General features: G+C 44.6%; 1 protein-coding gene across 2 annotated transcripts in view; it reads right to left on the reverse strand.

Annotated features, from left to right (window-relative positions):
* RABGAP1L (RAB GTPase activating protein 1 like) overlaps window positions 1-13,737 on the reverse strand; it is a 278,077-nt gene extending 264,340 nt beyond the window's left edge. The window contains exon 1 of one of the 2 annotated variants that reach the window (XM_018555546.1): window positions 13,568-13,733. The gene's annotated coding sequence lies outside the window, so the exon portion shown is untranslated. Of the gene's footprint in view, window positions 1-13,567 lie in introns of both variants that reach the window. The other variant, XM_018555549.1, reaches the window with a different exon arrangement.
* Window positions 13,738-22,372: the final 8,635 nt, after the last annotated feature.

The following is a 22,372-nucleotide window of genomic DNA, read 5'->3' on the forward strand; positions in this document are numbered from 1 at the left end:
AGGAGATAGAAAAATATAAATTCAACATTTTTTTCCAGATGAGTAAGCACAGAAAGACACCAGAAGATAAGTATTCAGGAAAGGGAGGAACATTTCTTCCTATTGCAATAGGCAGATACTCAAAAGTTAACCTCCTCTCCAACAAGGGTACATAATAACCTCTCTGTACTTCTGTGCAGGGTCCCTTTCCACCAGTTCTAGGGAGGCACACATACCAGTGTCGATACTTGGCATTTTTGCAAGAAATACCAGGGTCACAGCGGTTGCAGCTGCGACTGGGCCCTTGTGCTCCACTGCTGTCCTGAAATCATGAGTCTGTAGTGTTCTAGAAAAACTGTACATGACACTAAACAAAAATGTATCAGTCATTGGTATCTGTGAGTACTTGGACAGGTATCAGTACTTGTAATTGGTCTGGAAAAAATGGTATCGGTGCATTCCTAAAATATATGTATACAAGACAAATCATACATTAAAACAGGGATGCACAGATCCCAGGAGCCCCGTAGCCAATGCACCTTAAAAATGGCAGCTGCCTCCTAACTTTACAGTTTTTCCCTAGTCTAGTCTTGAAGCTGGAAAAGTATCTGTACTTGTACTAAATAGCAGACCTTGGTATCTATGCATCCCTATGCCAATACCCCTAGGAGTACCTCAAGAACTGCAATATGGCTAAACTTTGAACCGCTACCTTTCCCATCACAGAACTTATAGAATGGTCCACTGAGAGAGGGACAGTGGTAAGACTGCACTTCATTTTATGAACTTTTTTGGGGGCATGGATAGGAGCCAGCACTACGCAACCTGCTTATAAATATATATGTAGCTGATAAATACATAGTTAAGAAACAGTTAAAAGGAAAATATTTGTTCTGTTAACTTTGAGCAATTTTAACAATAAAAATACAGAACAGATTAATAATACCAGTAGAACAACTTCCTATAAACCATAAATACCAATAAACAGAAAGTGCTTAACGTTCCCAACATAAAACCAGGTAAAAGTATTATCTATGGAGGATGGAAGTTTATACCAGAAAGCCAGTCAGCTGGAGGAGGCACCCTTACACCTCCACACACACGATGGCACGCCTGCTCAGCGCTAGCTGCGTCTGTCTCCCACAATGCAGACAAGTCATGGTCCTGGAGCTTACAATTGTCGGCTTGAGAAGATGGAGGGAGAATTTGGGCATGGGGTGTTTCCCAACATTTCAGGAAGCTGGGCACTGAAATATCGGGCCTGTCTTAAGGCCAGGCCAGTACTGCATGAAAAAGCAGCAACTAATTCAGTGGTGGCTAACTTTGTAAATATAGAGGGCCTCAAGTGCAACTCCCAACATGTCCAAAGGGCCACACAATATCTTTGTTTTTGTAATAATGCCTGGATCCAATCAGATTGTTCAGGTATTTTAACAGCCAGTGGGGCAGACTAGCAAGATACTGAAGCTTGGCCCAGTGGGAGATTCCTCCATCCACACAGTTTAGCATAGATGGAGGAATCTGTTGCACTTTTTCCATCTGACCATAGAAAATCTGCAGACAATCTATAGGTGTATGGCCAGATTAACAGAGCAGCGGCCTTCTGTGCAGCCTGCTGCCTATTCCTTGGATTGCAACCAATGTTGGGGAGCAATAAAAGAACTGAGAAAAGCAAGACTTTTCCTGAGTTCCATGATCAGTGCTGTTGATTGGAGCAGTGTGCAGGCAAGCAAGTCAGACTGCTGGAGACTCGGGCCACTGCGTGTTAGAGCAGCAGTCCAACTCTCCAATGTGTTGTCACACTGAAGGGTTGGACTGCCGCTCTAATACCCAAGCAGCAGCACAGCACAAGGGAGGAGAATAAAATCAGTCTTTGGCTTACATGGGCCATCTGAGATCATTTCTTCCTTGATAAAAGTAGGGGACCAACATACTTCATCAGATTGTAGTAATCAACAGGGGAGCTACAGCAGGTTCTATTAAGATAACGGGAAGCTGCAGCAGGTTCTGCTAGGAGAAAGGGAAGTTGCAGTAACACACAGCAAGTTTGCATGTATTAATCTGTAAGAAATAACCTAAGCTTCTGAAAAACAATGCCGACATACATTCTGCCTAAGACCTAGCAGACCTATACAGCAATAATTCTGGTAATTAGACAAAAGGCATTCTAAAAATAGCCTAACTAAAATAAGGTAACATAATGCTTCCTTTATAAAAGCAACAAGGCAAAAGTGAAGTGATAACTGCTGACAGAGGGGAATCCCAGTAAACTATATATCGCAACAGTGTTCCATAGAAAGAAGAAAAACAACTGAATTCTGAAGCTGCATTATGACAAGGAAACTACACATGCAAGGTTATTTTTAAGTGATCCGGTCATAGGGTGGAAAATTTTCCAACAACAATGCCATGCAAAAGAAGGTCCAATTCACACCAGCACGCTGTACTTATTTTAGCGCACACCACCACAGCATGGTGGCATCAACTGTGCCGATTGTAAGCAAGTCAAATTGCCTTGGTTTTCCCTTGTGACTGCTAAGGGCAAGGCTGCCCAATACACACCTGGTGTGAAAAGGCTGTTAGACCAGGGCTGGAGAAATAATATGGAATTCAGGAGCCAGTCTGTCCAATCCAGCAAATTCCATTGACAACTAAAAAAAACCCTCAAAAGTTAGGTGCCAGCTGTAATTTGTAAGGAGCATTGGCTACCTGACTCCGGGCACTGGTGCAGCCTTGAGTTAGGGTTACCTTTCCAGTGGGCAGTGTGAAATTTGAAATGTCTCCAGTGCCCCACTATCTGACACTCTTGGGGTGTATCGGATAGTGTGCACCCTGTTGTGGTTTCTCCCACCAACCCCTACATCACAATTGTGCTCTGTAGTGATGTTGGGGTCAGAGGAAGGAACCACAGCAGTCAGTAGGGAGACGTGCTATTCAACACACCCAGAAATTTTGGATAACATCAGCCCCTGGATCCCTTAACACATCACCAGCTGAAAAGCTAAATTTAAAGCTTCTTTTTGCATGGTATTGCTGTTGGAAGATTTTTCTCCCTGCTGATACGGTCACTTTAGTGGAAAGACAATCAACAACACAGCCAAACTTCAGTTGACTAAAAAGAAGAAAAAAAAAATGCTAAACAGGTCCGATAAATACACTATTTTGTTTCCAGTCCTTCAAAACTTCCTACTTCAATTTCCTGTTCAGTCGTTGATGCAGTGTAGCAGTCCTCCCTACTGCCATTTTCTGGTAATCTGGACCTTGATCCCTTTGCCCAACAGTTTTGTAAATGGTAGCCATACACAATACTAGCCGTTCTCTGATTGGACGAGGGGTGATGACATTACATTTCCATCCCTCGTCCAATCAGAGGACATCTTGTAATTATTGATAAAAAAAATAACTACGCATTCTCTGATGTGCCCAGCAAGCCAACTCCTGTGCTTTCAGAAAAAGCTGCTCAGCACAGAGATGTACCATCACCTGGAAGACCGTAAGCAGCACTGTAGTGGCTGTGGCTACTAAAGTGCTTTACAGGATCCCTTTGGGCCGCTCAGGTATGACATATGCCATTTTAAAGTGACACTAAACTCAAGAGTTAAATCTAAAAAATGCCGCTAAGTATCTTAACTATTATCAAAACTGTATCTTATTTGTGTATCACTTGGCTGTAGATCCTCAAATCATCTCCAAACTGGTGTGGACCCTTCTGGAGGGTGACTACTTTTCTTCTCCATGGTCCCAGTGCTTGCTGTAAAGTATTCACCGCTCCAAGCTCGCTTCCATGATGGACTTCAATCTCACGTTTAGTTTACTAATTTGTATTGAGATTGTAGTCCATCACGGGAGTGAGCTTGGAGCGAAGACTACTATACAACACACGCAGGGACCATGGGGATCAAAAGTAGCCCCCCTCTAGAAGGAAGGACAGTGTCAGCACCAATTCAGAGATGATTTGAGGATCTACAGCTGAGTGATACACAAATAAGTTACATTATTGTTAATAATTAAAAGGCACTTGAATGCATTTTTAAGATGTAACTCCTGAGTTTTGTGTCACTTTAGATTGGCCAAAGCTGGATGAATGTACGTATATTAATGTGTACCCTGTGTTCTGCTTTGATCATTACATGCAGTTAAAATGACTCTTATTCGTCTAATAACCAGATTTCTCAGTGCATGTTGTCGCTCTATAAAGTAATTACATTTTCAGAGCAGGCTCTCATAGGAATGATGAGGTTTGCTGGATAAGTAATGTCCCAGGCCTCTGCCATGGCAGCCCAGTGACTTGTCATCCATGACTCACCCCGCCGCATACACTGTTTGTGTTTAAGTCACATAACTGCTACTAGGCGGATTCCTTCAATAATATGACCAGCAGCTTTAGTCAGCCGTGGTTATAGTCCAGTATTTATGTGATGCAATTTTCTATCACAAATAGTGATGGTGTAATCACATCTGTACAGAACGCATGCCTCGTACGAGGCCCACAGATAAGAGCTCAGTAGAAAACAAGGCTTGTTCAAGATCTGTTTATATGGCTGTGGTGGATGTAGTGCAATGTGTCATCCATGACAAGTCTTCTTTATAATGAAAGCAATATATGGATTCCCTGCTGCACTCCTTACCGGATATCCCAAAGATCAATGTGCTGGGTGGTAGAAGTGACCGCAGATGGCGCCGCTTGCAACACATCTGACAAAGAATGTCACCAGCACATTAAAGTAAAAAGTGTTCAAACTAAATGTCTATTTATTGACGCATATTGTGCGACAATCAAGAGCTTTCGGGGCCGCACAGGCTCCCCTTTAATTCTTGAGCCTGATGAAGGGGACCCTGCGCGGCCCCAAAAGCGCTTGATTGTCGGACAATATGCATCAATAAATAGACGTTTCATTTGGATACTTTATAATGAAGATATGCAAGGGACAGCACTAGCGTTCTGATAATAATGTATTAGAGGCTCAATTCACAAATGCAAAATGTATGCTGTATTTTAAAAATGTGTAAACAATTTGATTAAAAGGTGTTGCTGCATGTGCATTTGATTGATTTTTAGTAGAGATGCAACGATACTGGTTTTTCGGTATCGAGTACGAGTACCGAAATCTTGCTTTCAGTATTCGTAATGACCCGCCTCCCAGCTTCCCGATTGACTGGGAAGCCGGCTCGATGCTGATTGGCCAGGAAGCCGGCTCCATGCTGATTGGCCGGAATGTCAGCTTCCTGGCCAATCAGGAAGCCGGGAGGCGTGTCATTACTCTCCGCCCAGCTTCCTGATCGCACGGGTAGCTGGCTCTATGTTCCCCTACAGCACTGCCGGTCAGAAGAAATCTTCCTCTGACGGGAAGTTCCAGTATTGGGGAAGGTATCAGAGCATTTGGGCGAGTACGAGGTGTGCATCCCTAATTTTTTGGCTATTTGACTGTAAAGTGAATTCACGATTATCATTCCTTAACCCTTTGTTTTCCACATTTTTTGCACACGTTAATGGGAATTACTTAAAAGAAGACTCCGGGCTAATAAAAAAAAGCCTGTGTGGGCTACCCCCATACTGCAAGGGTTAAGTATTCATTTTGTCTAGGGGGCTCAAATACAGCAGATTTACTTACCTGAACCGTGATCCCACCGACTCCCTCCGGGCTGCTAGACCGGTCCCCACAGTTTCTTCTTCCCCAGGCTCCCACGGTCTATGGACTGCTGACATCATCACATCTTATGCAGGTCCACTGACTTGCATTAGATGTGAGAATGCTGAGGAAAATTCCATAGCTGGAACAGAGGGGAAGACAGGTGAGGGGAAGACAGGTGAGGGGAAGACAGGTGAGTGCTGACCGTCACAGGACCGAGGATCAGGCAAGCAATATAGCTATAATTGAACCCCCCTGGACAAAACGTGATATTAAAACATTTATTTATTTTTTCATTTCTCGTTTAAGGAGACCCTCCTTTGCTGGAGGCTGTTGCTTTTTTTCTTTAAAAGTTTATAATTCCTCGTTTTCTAGTGGCTCCCCGCAGCACTCTTCCCACCGTCCCCTGCACGCGTGCCACCATTGTTCTAATGGAGGCACCTGTGTGCGCTCGTTTCCGCAGTGGCTGTGTGCGTCCATAGACACACACAGCCCTGGCAGGCCACGCCCCTTCCCTCTTTGACTGATGGCAGAAGGAGCCAGTGGCTCCTCTGCCATCAGTATCCTCCCTCCCGCAACCCGGAAGTTCGGGGTACGGAGGATCGCTTCGGGACCGGCGGCAGGGACGAGCGCAGCTGACAGGTAAGTGTGGAGGGGACTGGGGTAGAAAAAAGGTGCTGTGCCGTTTTGTTTTGACCCTAATGCAGAGAATGCATTAAGGTAAAAAACGCCCAGACCTTAATACTACTTTAACCCTTGCAGTGCAGGGTAAGTTATTTCTTTACCCGGAGTTCTTCTCTAATGACAAATAGGAATTGCCAATTTGATATAGGGGAGTAAGGACATTCCTCCCCACTGTGGTTTGACTGAGTCATGCTGTTGGATGCAAAATCATTTATTAGCTCAAACCGAAAGTGAAACAGTATCTAAAAGATAAGGCATACAGCAGAATGTACAACTGTATGTCTGTACAGCCAAGTCTCTGAGATACCACCAGTGAAGCCAATGTGGGAGGCCGGGATATCAGGAATGTCTCTTATGCTTGTCACAACCTAAGTGATGAGAAAGAACTAGAAGGTAGATTGCTTTGTACTTTCTAACTGAGGCCTCTAGGGCTCATTCACACAATCGTGCACATCCGTACGGCGTGCATGCCCAATAGTTATTAAAAGTCCAGACTTTTTGACAAGTCTTTTTTTTTTTTTAAACCCCAAAAATGGATCCAACAACATAATCCATGGTCAATCATGGCGTCCAGCGTTGTGCACGACAATAACGAAATACAAAAAAACAAACATAAATAATAATAATTTTTTTAAACGCCGATCCCCGTCCCATCTTCTCCCCGCGGACTCCCGCCAGTGGCATTTTGACAGATGCCGGCAAAACGTAAACAATGTGACAGCTAGCTCCACCCAATTGTGTAGTTTAAAGTCATCTGACAGGTGAGCCATGATTGGGCAAAATCATCATGGCTTTGCCCAATCGTGGCTCTAACAGAGTACTGAGCCCTGATTGGGCAAAGTCTTGCACCTGACCTGTGGTCAGGTGCAAGCCTTTACCCAATTAGAGATTCAGAAGGCGCATTGCCTTGTGGGAAGTTGCGCAGTCGAACGAACCGCGAACATCCCACAAAGTTCTTGCGTTCGACGACGCTCAAACATGCTATGTTCGAGTCGAACTTATGTTCGACTCGAACATCCAGCCCATCACTACAAGTGACGAGAGAGCATGGAGCCGGTTTCCCGGCCAATCAGGAAGCCGAGCAGCGTGTAATGACGTGCTACACGGCTTCCTGATACCGGAAGCCCAAGTATCGGGCTAGGCATCGGAGTACTCTCCCAAATACTCGGCATTGATACCGATACTAGTATCGGTATCAGTGCATCCCTAATAAAAAACCTTTTGACTTTAACATCACTGTAAAGCTTTGGATATAATCTTGAACCTTGGCCGCTTGCCAGCAACCTCTGCACACCATGAGGAAGTGGAAGTATCATCCAGAGTTCCCAGAATCACATTACAGCCAGCACCAGACCTAGAACTACCGCATGGTTACTTCACTTCCATATTCTGTATCTGAGAAAAGAACTAGACAATAAAAAATAATGGGTCTCAGTTTCACATCACACCGTAGACCTGTCACCATACCGACTGCTATCATTACATAAGACAGAAAGAAGGTAAAGGATCATCTCTCCTAATAGAAAAAGGAAATACTCTGCATTGGTTCTCAGAAACATTGACATGGGATCCAATATTCTACTAAACATCCAATATTCTACTAAAATGTAACAAGTAACACAAATACAATGTACAAAATAATAAGCGTGTGTCACCAAAAGTCTTTATTTACTTCTACTTCCATTATCGGTTTCTTTGGACATTCCTTTATAAAGTTGCCCATGCCAGGCCTGAAACGCATAAACGATGTTATAATATCTTCTGAAATGGTCTGGTAATGAAGGCAAATGAGATGATGATACTTGCAGAGATTTTCCAGCACGTCAACAAATCTCAAGGACTGAAGAGCAGCCGGTCTACCTCTGGTATAGGCAACCTCGGCCCTCCAGCTGTGCTGAAACCACAAGTCCCACCATGCCTCTACCTCTGAGATTCATGCCTGTGGCTGTCCGAGTCTTGCAATGCCTCATGAGACTTGTAGTTCTTCAACAGCTGGAAGTGCCGAGGCTGCCTAAGCCTGGTCTGTCTTTTCACTGTACATGATATGGTGCTTCATGTCACCTTTAGGCTGGGTTTACACCTAGGCGTATTGAATATGCGCGTTTGTCACGCATTTCATGCAGCGTGTTTTTACCACGGTTCGACAAAAAAAAGTGTGACAAACGCGCGTTTCCGAGGGCTACCTGGCTGTATCCCAATGGATACGCGGCAAATACGCCCCAAAGAAGCTCCTTGTACTTCTTTGGGCGTAGGGCGTTTTGCAGAGTGTTCCTACGCGCTGTAAAACGCCCAGGTGGGAACCATGCCCATAGGCAATCATTGGTTTTCACATGTTGAGCATTTTAAAGAGCGTAGGAACACGCTGTAAAACGCCCAAGTGTGAACCAGGCCTTACTGGAGGGCCAAGCCTTGACAAACTGGATTTCAGAGAAAAGATTTCAGCACTTTCACACGGGAAGAATTTGGGCTTGTTCACACCCTAACATTGCATTAAATGCACGGTACCACACACTAGGTGCAATGTGATTCATTTGAATGACACCCCAATGCATCTTCTGGCGGACGTGCATTGCAGAGCAGCACAATGTATGGTACTGCAACGCACAATATTGTGGTACCGGCCGCCAGGAGGCGTGTTGGTATGCCATTCAAATGAATGTCAATGCAACACACCAATTGCACAGTACCGCACGCTACATGCCCTGCGTACCATGCATTTAGAGCAATGCTACTGTGTGAATGGGCGCTCAGGACCAGTTTACACTATGTGCAGTGACTGGTGTTTTTCTGCACCTGATCAACATCAGTCACCACAAGGGCACATAGAAAATCATTATTTTCAATGTGCCCTGTTCACACTGCAATGCTGCCTTAAGGCTAGGTCCACACCACAGCGACGCCCGGGACGCGCAATTGTGTGCTAGTGCATACAGTGGTTTCCACGCGGCCCCCTTGATTTCAAATTGGGTGACATCCGCGCGGCAATCGCTACAAAAAGTACTTTTTTTTGCGATCATACAACGCAGGGGTTTTTTTTAGCCACGATTGTGTTCACTTGCATGGGTGGAATTGCGGCGGGAAACTGCGCGATCCGCCCGGTGTGACTGGGGTTCCATTAGAAAATAATGGCACCCACAGCGCTATCAGCTGCAGTGGGCGACTCCGTGCGGCAATCCGCGTGGTTTTGTGCACGATTGCCGCACGGTCAGGATTCCGCCAGGTGCGGGGACGGCCGCACACGAAGGGGCAGCCTAACTTTTGAGTTCTCATTTGAACAGGAATAGAGGAGAAATCTTCCGATAGAGACACTTGTTCAGGTGACAACTGCCCTGTTGTATATACAGGACAGGGACAAAATGGAAATCTGAATGGGACAAAGATGGAAGAAAAAATACTCCTACGCTATCCCCAAATAAATGTTTTGGGTTTAAATACACTTTAATTTCTGTTTAAAATAACACGAGACATTAAATAAGAGAGTCCAACAGCGAACAATGAAAAAACACAATTTGAAGGGTATATAAACCCTAACAAAGAAACAAAACAAAATAAACCCTTCCAGTGGGGCTACCCCCAACAATGCAAGGGGCTTGTTTTTCTCTAGGACCTAAGAAGCCTCGACCCAAGTGGAGGGGGAGAGAGGCTGCCGGGACCGGTCTAGCAGCCAGGCAGGATTGAGGATTTTTTGTTTTAGACCCTAAACCAAAACAAGCACCTAACACTTGCATTGCGGGGGTAGCCCGACTGCAAGGGTTACTTTTGTAACTGCTTGGAGCTCTTCTTTAATTGTTAGGGTTTACATACCCTTCAAATTGTGTTTTGTAATCATTAGCTGTTACACTCTCTTATTTAATGTTTCATGTAATTTTAAAAAGAAATTAAAATGTATTTAAACCCAAAACTTTTTTTTGTATACAGTAGGGGATTTTCTTCCATCTGTGTCCCATTCAGATTTCCATTTACTCCCTGGACATTCTTTTCCCATCTGTGTCTCACTCATTGACTTCTCTTATTTGTTCCCTTTGGTCTGATAAATATACTATTGTAACTGTTCGGGCATATCTGTTTGCAAATTGCAAAAAAAAAATCCTGCTGGCCTTGCCAGAAATTTTGTGAGCTGATAACTTGCTGTGCTCTCTAGCTGTGCAAGAGGGGCTACAGTATGTAGATGGGGGGATGGGGATGAAGAGAGAACACAGTTCTTTTTAATGCATCAGAATTTAAGTATGCAGGGCTGACACAATTTTCTTAGGAATTCAGAGCTGGAAATACAGTGTTGTTATTCCAAAGAGGAAGGTAGGAGAACATTATGATTATGACATATCAACAGTTATTTTTCCTGTACTTGCAACATGTTTAAAATTACAATAAACTCAGGAGTTAAATCTTAAAAATGCATTCAAGTAACTGAACTATTAATAAAAATGTTTCTTATTTGTTTATCACTCCGCGGTAGATCCTCAAATCATCTCTGAATTGGTGCTGACACTGTCCTTCCTTCTGGATGGTGACTACTTGTGTTTCCCATGGTTTCTGTGTGTTGTAAAGTAGTCACCGCTCCAAGCTCGCTCCTGTGATAGACTGCAATCCCCGATACAAATTAGTAAACTAAACGTGAGATTGTAGTCCATCACGGAAGTGAGCTTGGAGCGGTGACTACTTTACAACACACAGAAACCATGGGAAACACAAGTAGTCACCATCCAGAAGGAAGGACAGTGTCAGCACCAATTCAGAGATGATTTGAGGATCTACAGCTGAGTGATACACAAATAAGATAAATTTTCATAGAGCTACAACTAATGATTATTTTCATAATCGATTAGTTGGCCGATTATTTTTTCGATCAAATAAAAAAATTAAATAAATATAATCCTTAACCTAAAATATTCACTGCACTGGAATGCACAGCATTGCAGTACCGTGCATTCCAGTGCAGGCGGTACCGCGTGCACTGTGGGTGGGAAGTGCGTTTGGGGTGCCATTGAAATTAATGGCACTGCAACGCACCTCCCGCAGCAGAATTTGTCAGGCCAAAACCAAAAATGACTTTTATATATTATTTAAAAAAATTGTATTGTAAGCACATGGCGCTTGAATAGCTTCAGCCCGGGAATGACAGCTGCCAGTGGCAAGATTCCACAGGCAGCAGCTGAATGTAAATACAACAGGTAGTGGGCGTGTGCAATAGCCAATAGCAGGCTGGCCATTGCACCCACCCACAGCTTGCTGTGCCCTCCTCCCAGCATGGAGGAGAGAGCAAGGAGATCCAACCAACTAATTGATAACGAGAATAGTTGACAACTATTCTCATTATCGATTAGTTGGTTGCGGCCCTACATTTTTATTAAGAGTTAGGGTACTTGAATGCATGGCCATTGTGCAAATACTGCAGCAGACGTGTGAAAAACATGAGGGCGGGCTGGCTTGTTTTATTTTGCTTTGTCATACCCTTTAAACAAGCACGCCTGGTGCATCACCTTGGCCACCATACTGATGAGGATTCTATTAATTGACTATGATCCCCTGATAAGAAAGCAGTTTCTTGCGACCTGACAGTTTCGCTTCTTGTCAGCCCAACATTTGCCTGCAGACTAAGCAAATGACAGGTACACACTTGAAGCATTGTGTTATCCTTATCCCCAACCTCAATACAAATTGAGCTTGCAGGCCATCACAGAAGCGAGCTTGGAGCGGTGACTACTTTACAACACACACAGGGACCATGGGGAACAAAAGTAGCCACCCTCCAGAAGGAAGGACAGTGTCAGCACCAATTCAGAGATGATCTGAGATTCTACAGCCGAGTGATACACAAATAAGATACATTTTTGTTAATAGTTAAGGTACTTTAATGTATTTTTAAGATTGAATTCCTGAGATAAGTGTCACTTTAAAATCACTTCAAGATTATTTTCTTCAAATAAAATAAAAAAGGTTTGGCTCCAGTTACCTCTTAGGCACCCATATAACCTCTTTCCTGTATAACAAATATTATGAAATTCCGGCATCCAAAGCAAAAACACACACCAACCAGCCGGCTGAGTAATTTGCACTGCAAGAGGGAGCTCAGTGTTAACAAGGCTGGAAGGAAACTGGTCAAAGGTCCAATAACTATCTGACAGCTCACATCACATCTCTGGTGCAAAACAAAGTATATACACCACATAACACTAAAAAAGAACTACACAATAACAAAGAATAAACAAACAGAAAGTACTGCTACAAGAACGCTTTATAGCTTTGTGGCCAGACTTTATCTGGGAGTTATGTGGACCAGCAAGAGCCAGCGGACTATAAATTCCAGCAAGCCTGCCAGCTGCTGCATAGCAAGACATGCCGAAACGCATAGTTTCTTGGGAAGTTCCCACTCCTGACAGATCTTGCGCACAGCATGAAAGTCAATTGGCATGCACATCATATTCCAACAAACATAAACAACAGAATAAAAAAAAAAAAAAAAAAACAATAGGAGACAAAACTCTGCATCATGCAAGACAAAAAAAAAATGAGATGGCTAGACACCACAATACGGTGACATCTGCAAGACTGTTAACCCCTAATGACTGGCACAGGCACGTTTAGGAATAGCCATGCCAGGAGGGACAAATGGCAGCACTTCTGTCATCAACGTAGTCAAAATCTGACATCCTACACTTGCCCGGTGGATTTTAAAGGGCCCTGCTCTTTCTGCCAGGGTGGCACTGCACAGCTGCCAATATTTGAAATGATCTTCCAAAGAACACTTTGCAGCCGGATTCATACATCTCAGCTTGACACATTCAATGCTGCCATGGAGAACCAATGAACATTTTTCGCTCAGAACTTTCTTCAGATGGAAAATATTTTTTCTCCAGTTTTTTTTAAAAGCTACTCCAAATCACAGATCAAAAGAGGCCCTGGATAGGCACTGATTCAGTCCTTATCTTTAGCATGCAGAAGAAAAAGGTTCCCTGTGTCACTGATCAGTGTGGACAGCCAGGGACATTTGCAGGGACAAAAGCTGCTAAATCTGGGACTGTCAATAGTAAATCAGGAACATCTGCCCAACGTGACACGAACTGCTCCTGAGCATGGCACAGAGGCAGAAAGGGAATGACAGGTAAGATGGGGCGCCCCTGTCAGCGTTGGGTTATGTGTAGAACGCGGACCGCGGAGAGAACTGCGGCAAGAGCACCAGGCACCGCAGGCGCGGAGGGGAGGGTGAATGCGAACACTGGCCCTCCCACCACTCACCGTTACACCGGAGACCCCTCCTCCTCCTAATCCCTTACCGAGAAGGTCAGGCGTCCTCCCCTCCAAGACACGCAGCTGAGGCTGTGCTCGTGAGCCGTCCTCCTCCTGCGCTCTCCCGGTCCCGTCCGGTTCACTTTCTCCCCTACACGTTCCTCTTACTCTGTTCCCCCTCCACTCTTTCTCTCGTTCTTCCCGTGTGCGCGTGAACGAGGCGCGCGCCCTCACGACGTCAGCGAAGGAAGCGCGGGAGCGCGCAGTAGGGTGGTGTGGAGGCGCGTGCTGCCGGCGCACTCATCAGCGCTCCGTGCCAGAGCTGAGCGGCTGCTAAGCGGAGTGTGACTGGCAGGCGATTTGGTGGACTCTGCAGTGGCCATCAGAGAGGTGGCATTGTGCCAGACCAGGCTGACATTGCAGGTCCACAACTTTGCCACGTGATTATAAATCCCTAGTCCCTAACCTTCGGCCCCGAGGGCCCTTTGATGTTTGAAGTGGGGCCCCAGAAGTCAGTAAAGGGAGCATTGATTTGAAAAGGGGCCTCCAATGACAGTAATCGCTAATATTTTTATGTGACATGTCCCCAGTCTCTAACTGACCCCTACAGTATGACTTTAGTCTCCTGCGTTCACACATAGCGTTTGCAGTTCTGTGCGGAAGACCTGCAGGACGAAAACGCTAATATTTTAAAATCTGCACGGATTTATTAAATAGCTGCGAACGTGCAGAATCTGCCGGATTATCGCGCTTGGACTATTTCGGGGGCCCCGCTGTTTTTTATCCAAGTGGCCCCCATAATGGTCTAAACGATGTACATTGTGCATTGAATTCCTTGTGTAGAGCGGCTCAGCGCATATCCGTACAGCCGAATACACGCGGACAGCCGCTCAGGTGTGAATGGAGCCTTAGGGTTCATTCACAGCAGACGCGTTGCAATCTGTTTTTCAACAGAAGGGCACCGAAAATTAATGGGTGTGAATAGAGCTAGTTGGCTTTGTTCCGTTCCACTGAACAAAAGTAGCACATGCACTACTTTTCTTTCAGTGTAACGTAACGGTTCCAGGGTGAACGAGCCCCATTCACACCCATTCGTTTTACCCTACCCTTCCATTGAAAAACAGATCAGAAGGAAATCGGAGGGTACAATTGCAAGTCAACGGACCCTCTGATCTGTTGACTTGTGATTTCCTTCCTATTTTGGTGTGAATGCAGCCTAAAATAATCTGACCATTTCCTCTAAGACGTCTTCAGTCTATACCTTGTAGTCATGTGAGGGGGCTTGGTGTGAACCCAGTTCGGCCCAGCCGGCCCACACAAAACTGACTGTCACACACACACACCTCCCCGCCCAATAAGTTGCGGCATGGGCATTTCCTGCCCCTTGGTGAAATGTGTCTGTGGGCTGTGGAATGCCCCTGTCGTAACTGATTGGACTGGAAGGAGGGGGGTTTCAGTCACAGTTTTACTCCGGCTTTGGCAAACTGGGTTGGGCCCTTGCACATCACTTGTAAGTTGACAACCACTGTTGTAAATCATGTGATCTCACTCCAATTGGGGGGGCAATTATTTTTTTTAAAGTGTAACTAAACCGCTCACAAAGAATGTGTTTGGCATAGATACATATTTTGGCACACTTGCATTGCATAGAGCCCTTCTCCAACGATGTGATGGTGGCCATTTCCGTCATCGATTTTTCGCTGGCGCTATCATCTTCGCCCTGTCATCTTTCGGTCTTGGAGTCTCTGGTGGTCTTGATTGGCCGGCCAGGATGACGTGACTCCGCGCATGCACATGGGAGTTAAAGTGATATTAAACCCTCGTGTTTTTAAAAAAAAATTATCCACAGGAGCGCTATTTGTACTTTTTTTCTTCTTCAATACTGCCTATTTCACTTAATTTTTCACCGCATGTACTGCAACCACTCTTTTCCTGTTTATGGGTGTCTCCTTCATCTAGCAGGTTGCAAAGGAGACACCCGTGTGTGCGCACTCCTGACCCTGGAATTGAGCCGTGCTATGTGCATCTATTGACACACACAGCACTTAACAAGCCACACAACTTTCCCCACCTCCTCCCTCCTCTCAGCATCTTGACAGGCAGGTGCAGCAGACTATCACTGCCCTGCCTTCAGTGGCCTCGGGATCTCTCCTCTCAACCCAGAACTTAAGGGGCAGATCAAAGATCGTCTGGGAGCGAGTGGTGGTGGACGTGGAGTTATAGGTAAGTGTTTGGGGGTGGGGGCATGGATAGGTAGCGGGATATTTTTTACCTTAATGCAGAGAATGCATTAAGTAAAGAAAAAATAGCCTTTTGTGCTAGTTTGGTTTGTCCTGGCACCAAGCTATGCCGATACTGTACACTGAGCTATGCATGCATGGCCCAGTCTACATTTAGTTTAAGTTTTTATGGGTGGTAAAAGCAGGCGGTTGATTGACATTTTTACCACCAGCCCAATCACCTACCTACAAATTTACATAACAGCCACTCAGGTCCATACACAATGCCACAACTTTACAGTGCAGCAATATTTAACTCAGGCAGTGCCACTTGCCAAACACGCCCATTGAAGTCACTGATACCGTGCCACGCCCACAACCATAAGCAAAAGGCTATTTAATCCTAGTCCTTCTCTGTGCTCTTTGACTTGATCAACCGGTTCCTACATCCCTACAGTGACCTAGAGGCTGAGGTATGGATCCACAGTGCTTAGTGGGGTGGCAGGCGTTGAACACTCCCGACATTGCAGATGCAAAGATCAGCGGCGCAAACAATGGGACAAGTTAGTATATATTCTTTTCTATACAGGGAGACCTTAGTTTGACGTTATTATTCTTTAATGGTTTCACTTATTTTTTCTGTGTCATTCCTAAAGTAGATAAAAAATCTGATGCACCAGGGTTTCTGAACTGGGGTTCTGCAAGAAGTCTCCAGGTGTTCTGCCCTAGAGGTGGCAAGAGAGCCAATGTGCCTGGGTTGAGGGATGTGGCAGGGTTGGAGGAAGAATGGCCAGACGCAGCGCAAAAACGTCTCTCAGCGCAAAAACGTCAATCCCAACCGCTTTCTTCTTAGTGTTAGAGGCTTACATTAGTGTTGGTGTAAGTGGTTTACATTAGTTTCAGTGTGAGTGGTTTACATTAGTATTAATGGTTTACATAGGTGTCAGTGTGATTGGTCTACATAAGGGGGTTCAGTGTGAGTGGTCTACATTAGTGTCAGTGTGAGTGGTCTACATTAGTGTCAGTGGTTCACATTGGTGTTGGTGTGAGTGGTCTACATTAGTGTTAGTAGTTTATAATGGTGTCAGTGTGAGTGGTCTACATTAGTGTTAGTGGTTTACACTTGTGTCAGTGGTTTACATTGGTGTCAGTGTGAGTTGTCTACATTTGTGCTAGTAGTTTATATTGCTGTGAGAATGAGTGGTCTACATTAGTGCCAGTGGTTCACCTTGGTGTTGGTGTGAGTAGTCTACATTAGTGTTAGTGGTTTACATTGGTGTCAATGGGAGTAGTTTACATTGGTGTCAGTGGGAATAGTTTACATTGGTGTCATCGGGAGTAGTTTACATTTGTGTCAGTGTTAGTGGTTTATACTGGTGTCAGTGGGAGAAGCGAACACCCCACTAACTTTGTTTGTGGCCAGTGGTACATAATACTAATACCAGTGCCCCGTGCATACATGCCAACAGGGAATTTTTTTCCGATTGACACCAATATGAGGGACATTGTTTTCTCACCGACAACAACTCAAGGGACATTATTCTCCTCCTGTTGCCAATGTAAGTCCTGTATTTCTATGGCACCGTTATATTCTGTAGGGCACCGTACATTAAAGTATTTTTAGCCTCTGAACACCAATGCAAAAATATTTTTTGACACTGAATGCTAATGCCAATGTGTTCCCACAGAACTGAATGTCATGCAGCAAAAAACAAGCTCGGTGTTAGAAAGGTACATTTTATGATTTACTCTTGCAATTGTTTTGATATTTACAATTCACCGATGACGTTCACGTATTGTGATTTATTATTTCAGGGTTTTTGCAGAGACCTGAACATTTGTGTAAGAGTTCCTCAAAGGTAAAAGAAAGGCTGTAATATACAGTGTTACATAAAACGAATAGTCATAACTAATAGTTATCTACTATGTAGATCATTTTTTAGTATATCAATCCATTCGACATACAGAAGTTCAGAGACCTTGTCTCCTGCATAGTTACCAACATTTAAAAATAGTTAGGATGGACGCCTTGAAAGTATTAAGAAGAACACACCGCCCGCCAAACACCAGGCAGCGTGGCCAAAAAAGTGGGTGTCGCTTCATAGTGTATAGCTTGTAGTGTGAGAGTAAAATAAGCCCCAGCACTGGTGTCATTGGCAGTAATAGTAGCCGCCAGCGATGGTGTAAGTGGCCTCAATAATCCCCCATTCATTGTTGATCAGTTGTAGTTGTGTTAACCCCCAGCATTGGTGGTCAGTGGCAGACTGTCCACCCTCAACATTGGTGGTCAGTGGCATGCTGTCCCCCCTCAACATTGGTGGTCAGTGGCTGGCTACAACAATACCCTTCAGCATTGAACGATTAATCGCAGACTATTAAAATAACCCAACCCATCCCCTAGCATTGGTGGTCAGTGGCTGGCTGTAATAATATAAAACAACCCCCCAGCATTAGTGGTCAGTGGTTGGCTGTAACAATCAACCCCCACCGGCATTGGTGGTCAGTGGCTAGCTGTAATAATAAACAACCCCCCAGCATTAGTTTAGTGGTCAGTGGTTGGCTGTAACAATCAACCCCCCCAGCATTGGTGGTCAGTGGCTGGCTGTAATAATAATAAACAACCCCCCAGCATTAGTGGTCAGTGGTTGGCTGTAACAATCAACCCAAACCCCCCAACGGCATTGGTGGTCAGTGGCTGGCTGTAAAAATAAAAAAAAAAACAGCATTAGTTCAGTGGTCAGTGGTTGGCTGTAACAATCAACCCCCCCAGCATTGGTGGTCAGTGGCTGGCTGTAATAATAATAAAACGGGGGCACCCACTAAGTGCTGGTACCTGTTACAGACACCCTCCCCCTCCAAATATTCACCACTGCATCTAGGACCCCCTTACTCCCCCATATCTATGCCCCAGTGGGTTAAAACCTTTCTCAGGTCTTAATTAATGTCTGTGTTCCAGTTGTGGAGCCCCTCAGTTCCTGTCCTAGCAAATCAACAGGTAATTCAATGAATGTCCGAAACCCAACATTTGACAGCTGTCACTAAAAAAAAGTCCCACTGGTAGATTTTTCCACTGACCTCCAGTTGTGGTGACAACTCTGAAATTTAAAGTGGTGTAGTTACACTGTGCGCATTTGCCGGGTTTTAGCTAGAGTGTCACAGTTGCTTCCTGCCAGAGTGGTGTCCTCCATCTGACAAGACACAGTGAGTTAGGGCAACGCTCTCCTCCTCTCAGCTGCGGCTATTCATAGCAGTGCTCTTCTCCTGACTGATCACAGCCCATCTGTATGCCTGCTCCCTGCCCCTGCTGCCAATTGTAATAGACGCTTCTTCCGATGGGCCACAACCCATTTGTGTGGCTTCGCCTCCCGTCATCCGGTCTTTAATCAGAACCGGTGCTTCTTGTTGCTTGGCTTATTTTTTAACTCCTGCAGATTTCAGCTTGCTCTCTGAGCAACACTATTATTAGCTGCCTGTCAAGCCTCTGGAGAGCGTTCCGCTATCCGACCTGCACCCTCACATTGATCCCTGTGTACCGACCTCTGATTTTGTACACTGGTTAAGCTTATCTGCTGCCTGCCCTGACCCCTGGCTGTAGCCTGGTTATCCTTGTCCACTGCCTATTTGACTTCTGACTTTATCCTGGTTATCCATGTCCACTGCCTATTTGACTTCTGACTTTATCCTGGTTATCCATGTCCACTGCCTATTTGACTTCTGACTTTATCCTGGTTATCCATGTCCACTGCCTATTTGACTTCTGACTTTATCCTGGTTATCCTTGTCTGCTGCCTACCCTGACTTCTGGCTGTATCCTGGTTATCCTTGTCCACTGCCTGCCTTTGACCTCTGGCTGTATCCTAGTTATCCTTATACACTGTCTGCCCTGACCTTTTAAACTGACCCAGAGACCTACTCTGCTGCTATGCACATTTCTTTTATCTGATCCAGACCTATTTTCTGTTGACTTTCTAACTTGTAGTTCGTGGTGTACGGGTAGGGTGAACCTAGGGGTTACTAGCTGGGGTCAGCACTCAGCTAAATCCAAACCCCTATAGAGTAGCAGGAGGGACCACTTCAGTCCAGTCACCCCTCATGACAGCATTATGGGTGAAAGACAAAATTCACCCACCGTGAAATCGCCCACAATTCATCTATTTGAGGCAAATTTGAATAGTGAAAATTTCCAACAAAATGTATCATTGGGCGAATCCGAATCTCACCACTGCTAGCCAGCGATGTCCAACTGTACATGGATGAGCTTTCACAGAAAGATACATTCCCAATGAGTGCACATGTACCTGTTAGGTAGGAGCACGGGGGGACTGCATGAAATACATTCGCCTAGAGTGGTAAAACTTCAAGATAGGTTAAAAAAAGTCCGGAAATACAGTGAGGAGATAAGGCTACCATTGTCCCAGAATTATAAATTCCAGTTCCAGTGTAAGGATCAACTCACTGGCCGGGCTGGATTTAGACATCACGCTTCCCTAGACATATTTTATTCATACAACATATTATAAGGCTTGGTCCCCCCCATCTTACTCTACTGCCAGGAAACTGGCCCAGAGGTGCCGTTATGGTAGCTGCAGCACTTGCATCTATCAAAAACTGCACCATCAGTTTGGTTAGATGGAACTTTATACATGTGCACTTACAAAAAATTAATTTGTAGTAAAGTAAAAAGCATCATGTAGTCCCCATTGCGCCTTTGTCTCCCTTTGTTGCTGTTTAACAAATCTGTGCCTGATGAGGGTCATCCTATAATGTAAGGTACTAAGCCAGTATACCAGTGTGCAGGTAATTGTAAAACATTTATTGTACTTTTATTGTTTTATTTTCTATATTGTGCATAATCTATACTGTAATAAACTCTATTATCTGGCCTCTGGTCATATGCCCGTAGCGGCTTTTCCTACTAATGGATGGAATAAAAATAGTTCAGTGTTTATTGGGCGGTAACTTTTCCCGTCTCCAGAATTTCTTGGCAGAGGAATCTTGTCTTTGCTAAAGTGGTAACTCTCTTCTGTACTACTGACTTTGCAGGATCTGAATGCCAAGTGACCAGCAGCTTGTCTGTGCCAGTTACAGCACAACAGAATGTTACTCAGCAACAAAAATGACCCAAGCATTCATTGTTCACGCACTGTAAGTGTTGTTCAGTTGCGTCGTTAAATATAATGAACTGATTTGTGATTCTGTGATTTTAAATAATGAAAAATGGAGCCACAAAATGGATACATTGGCTTTCAGTGACAGAAGTTAATGCTGATGCTGTGTGTGGAGCTCCTAGTGCATAGAGCAATGTCCTTCCCTTAAAGTAGTATTAAACTCTTTTTTTTCAGTATTGAATCCAAATCAAACATACATCGCCCGGCAAATTTTTTTGTTCTATAATTGCTAAAATATTAACAGTCATCATGTTTCTCAACAGCTCCAACTTTCTCAGCTCCACTTTCCTGAACTTCCTGTTGAGTACAAGACCACAAGGCATCCATCTACTGGATTGGAGAAGGCAAGAGGAAAGTGGAGCAGGGATCAGAGGAATGGCCTCTGCATTGCTGTGCCTGTGGAGACACACACAGCTTTCTATTACACACCAGGGTGACTCCATAGGCCTCTCAAAGGGAAAGGAGCCCCCCTAAAACAGCATATCAGGGTCTGTGCTCAAGGGACCAACTAATTGTGCAGGAATCGAAAAACCTTTAAACATCATGGAGCAGCATCCATTGTAAGTGATTTTATCAGCATTTGAAATAGCTTAAACACCGTTTGACTTTCATTTTCCTTTTAGCATCAGCCCTCTCTTAAAGCGGACCTATACCCATATCTTTAAAATAACAACACACCTTTATAAATGTTTAGTAATGACAATCTACAAACACATACTTCTAGATAATTGCAGGTTTGTAGTCTTTGCATACCTTATTTCGCTTTTCTCTCCCAGTCTTCTGACAGTGGCCATTTTAACTAGGTGCAGATTACTAGATCTCCCTTTACTTCCTGGTACTCTGGCACATGTGACTAAAATATGTGGCCATGCACATCATTTCAGGGGAGGAAAATGCCTTTCCCTGACATCTCATGAGATTAAAAATGAAATTTCCCTGTTCTGCTGATGTAATACTGAACCCATCCACCCCAGTCCATGCTCCAAGTCCTTCTTTGTTCCTCAGTTGAAGCTTGGGGTCAGACACTGTGTAAGCTCTGTGTACAATCTTAATACATATTAGTAAGCTAAACATAAGATTTTCGATTTTCACAGGAGTGAGTTTGGAGTGGTGGCTATTTTACAACACACACAGGGAGCATGGGGAACAAAAGTAGCCACCCTCCAGAAGGAAGGACAGTGTCATCATGAACTCAGGGATGATTTGAGGATCTACACTCAAATAATGCACTCACAGGATACAGTATTGTTAATAGTTAAGGTACTTAAATTAATGTTTAAGATTTAAATACTGAGTTTATTGTCACTTTAAGAAGTCATAAAAATCCTGGTTCTGGGGAAGGATACTGATGGCAGAGGAGCCATCAATCAAACTGCTGGTCGTAGAGGAGGGGTGTGGCCTGCCGCCGGGCTGTGTGTGTCTATGGACGCACACAGCCACTGCGGGCACAATCATGCACGGGTGC

Source organism: Nanorana parkeri, unplaced genomic scaffold, assembly GCF_000935625.1.
Source record: "Nanorana parkeri isolate BGI_ZX_2015 unplaced genomic scaffold, ASM93562v1 scaffold201, whole genome shotgun sequence".
Lineage (NCBI taxonomy): Eukaryota > Metazoa > Chordata > Amphibia > Anura > Dicroglossidae > Nanorana > Nanorana parkeri.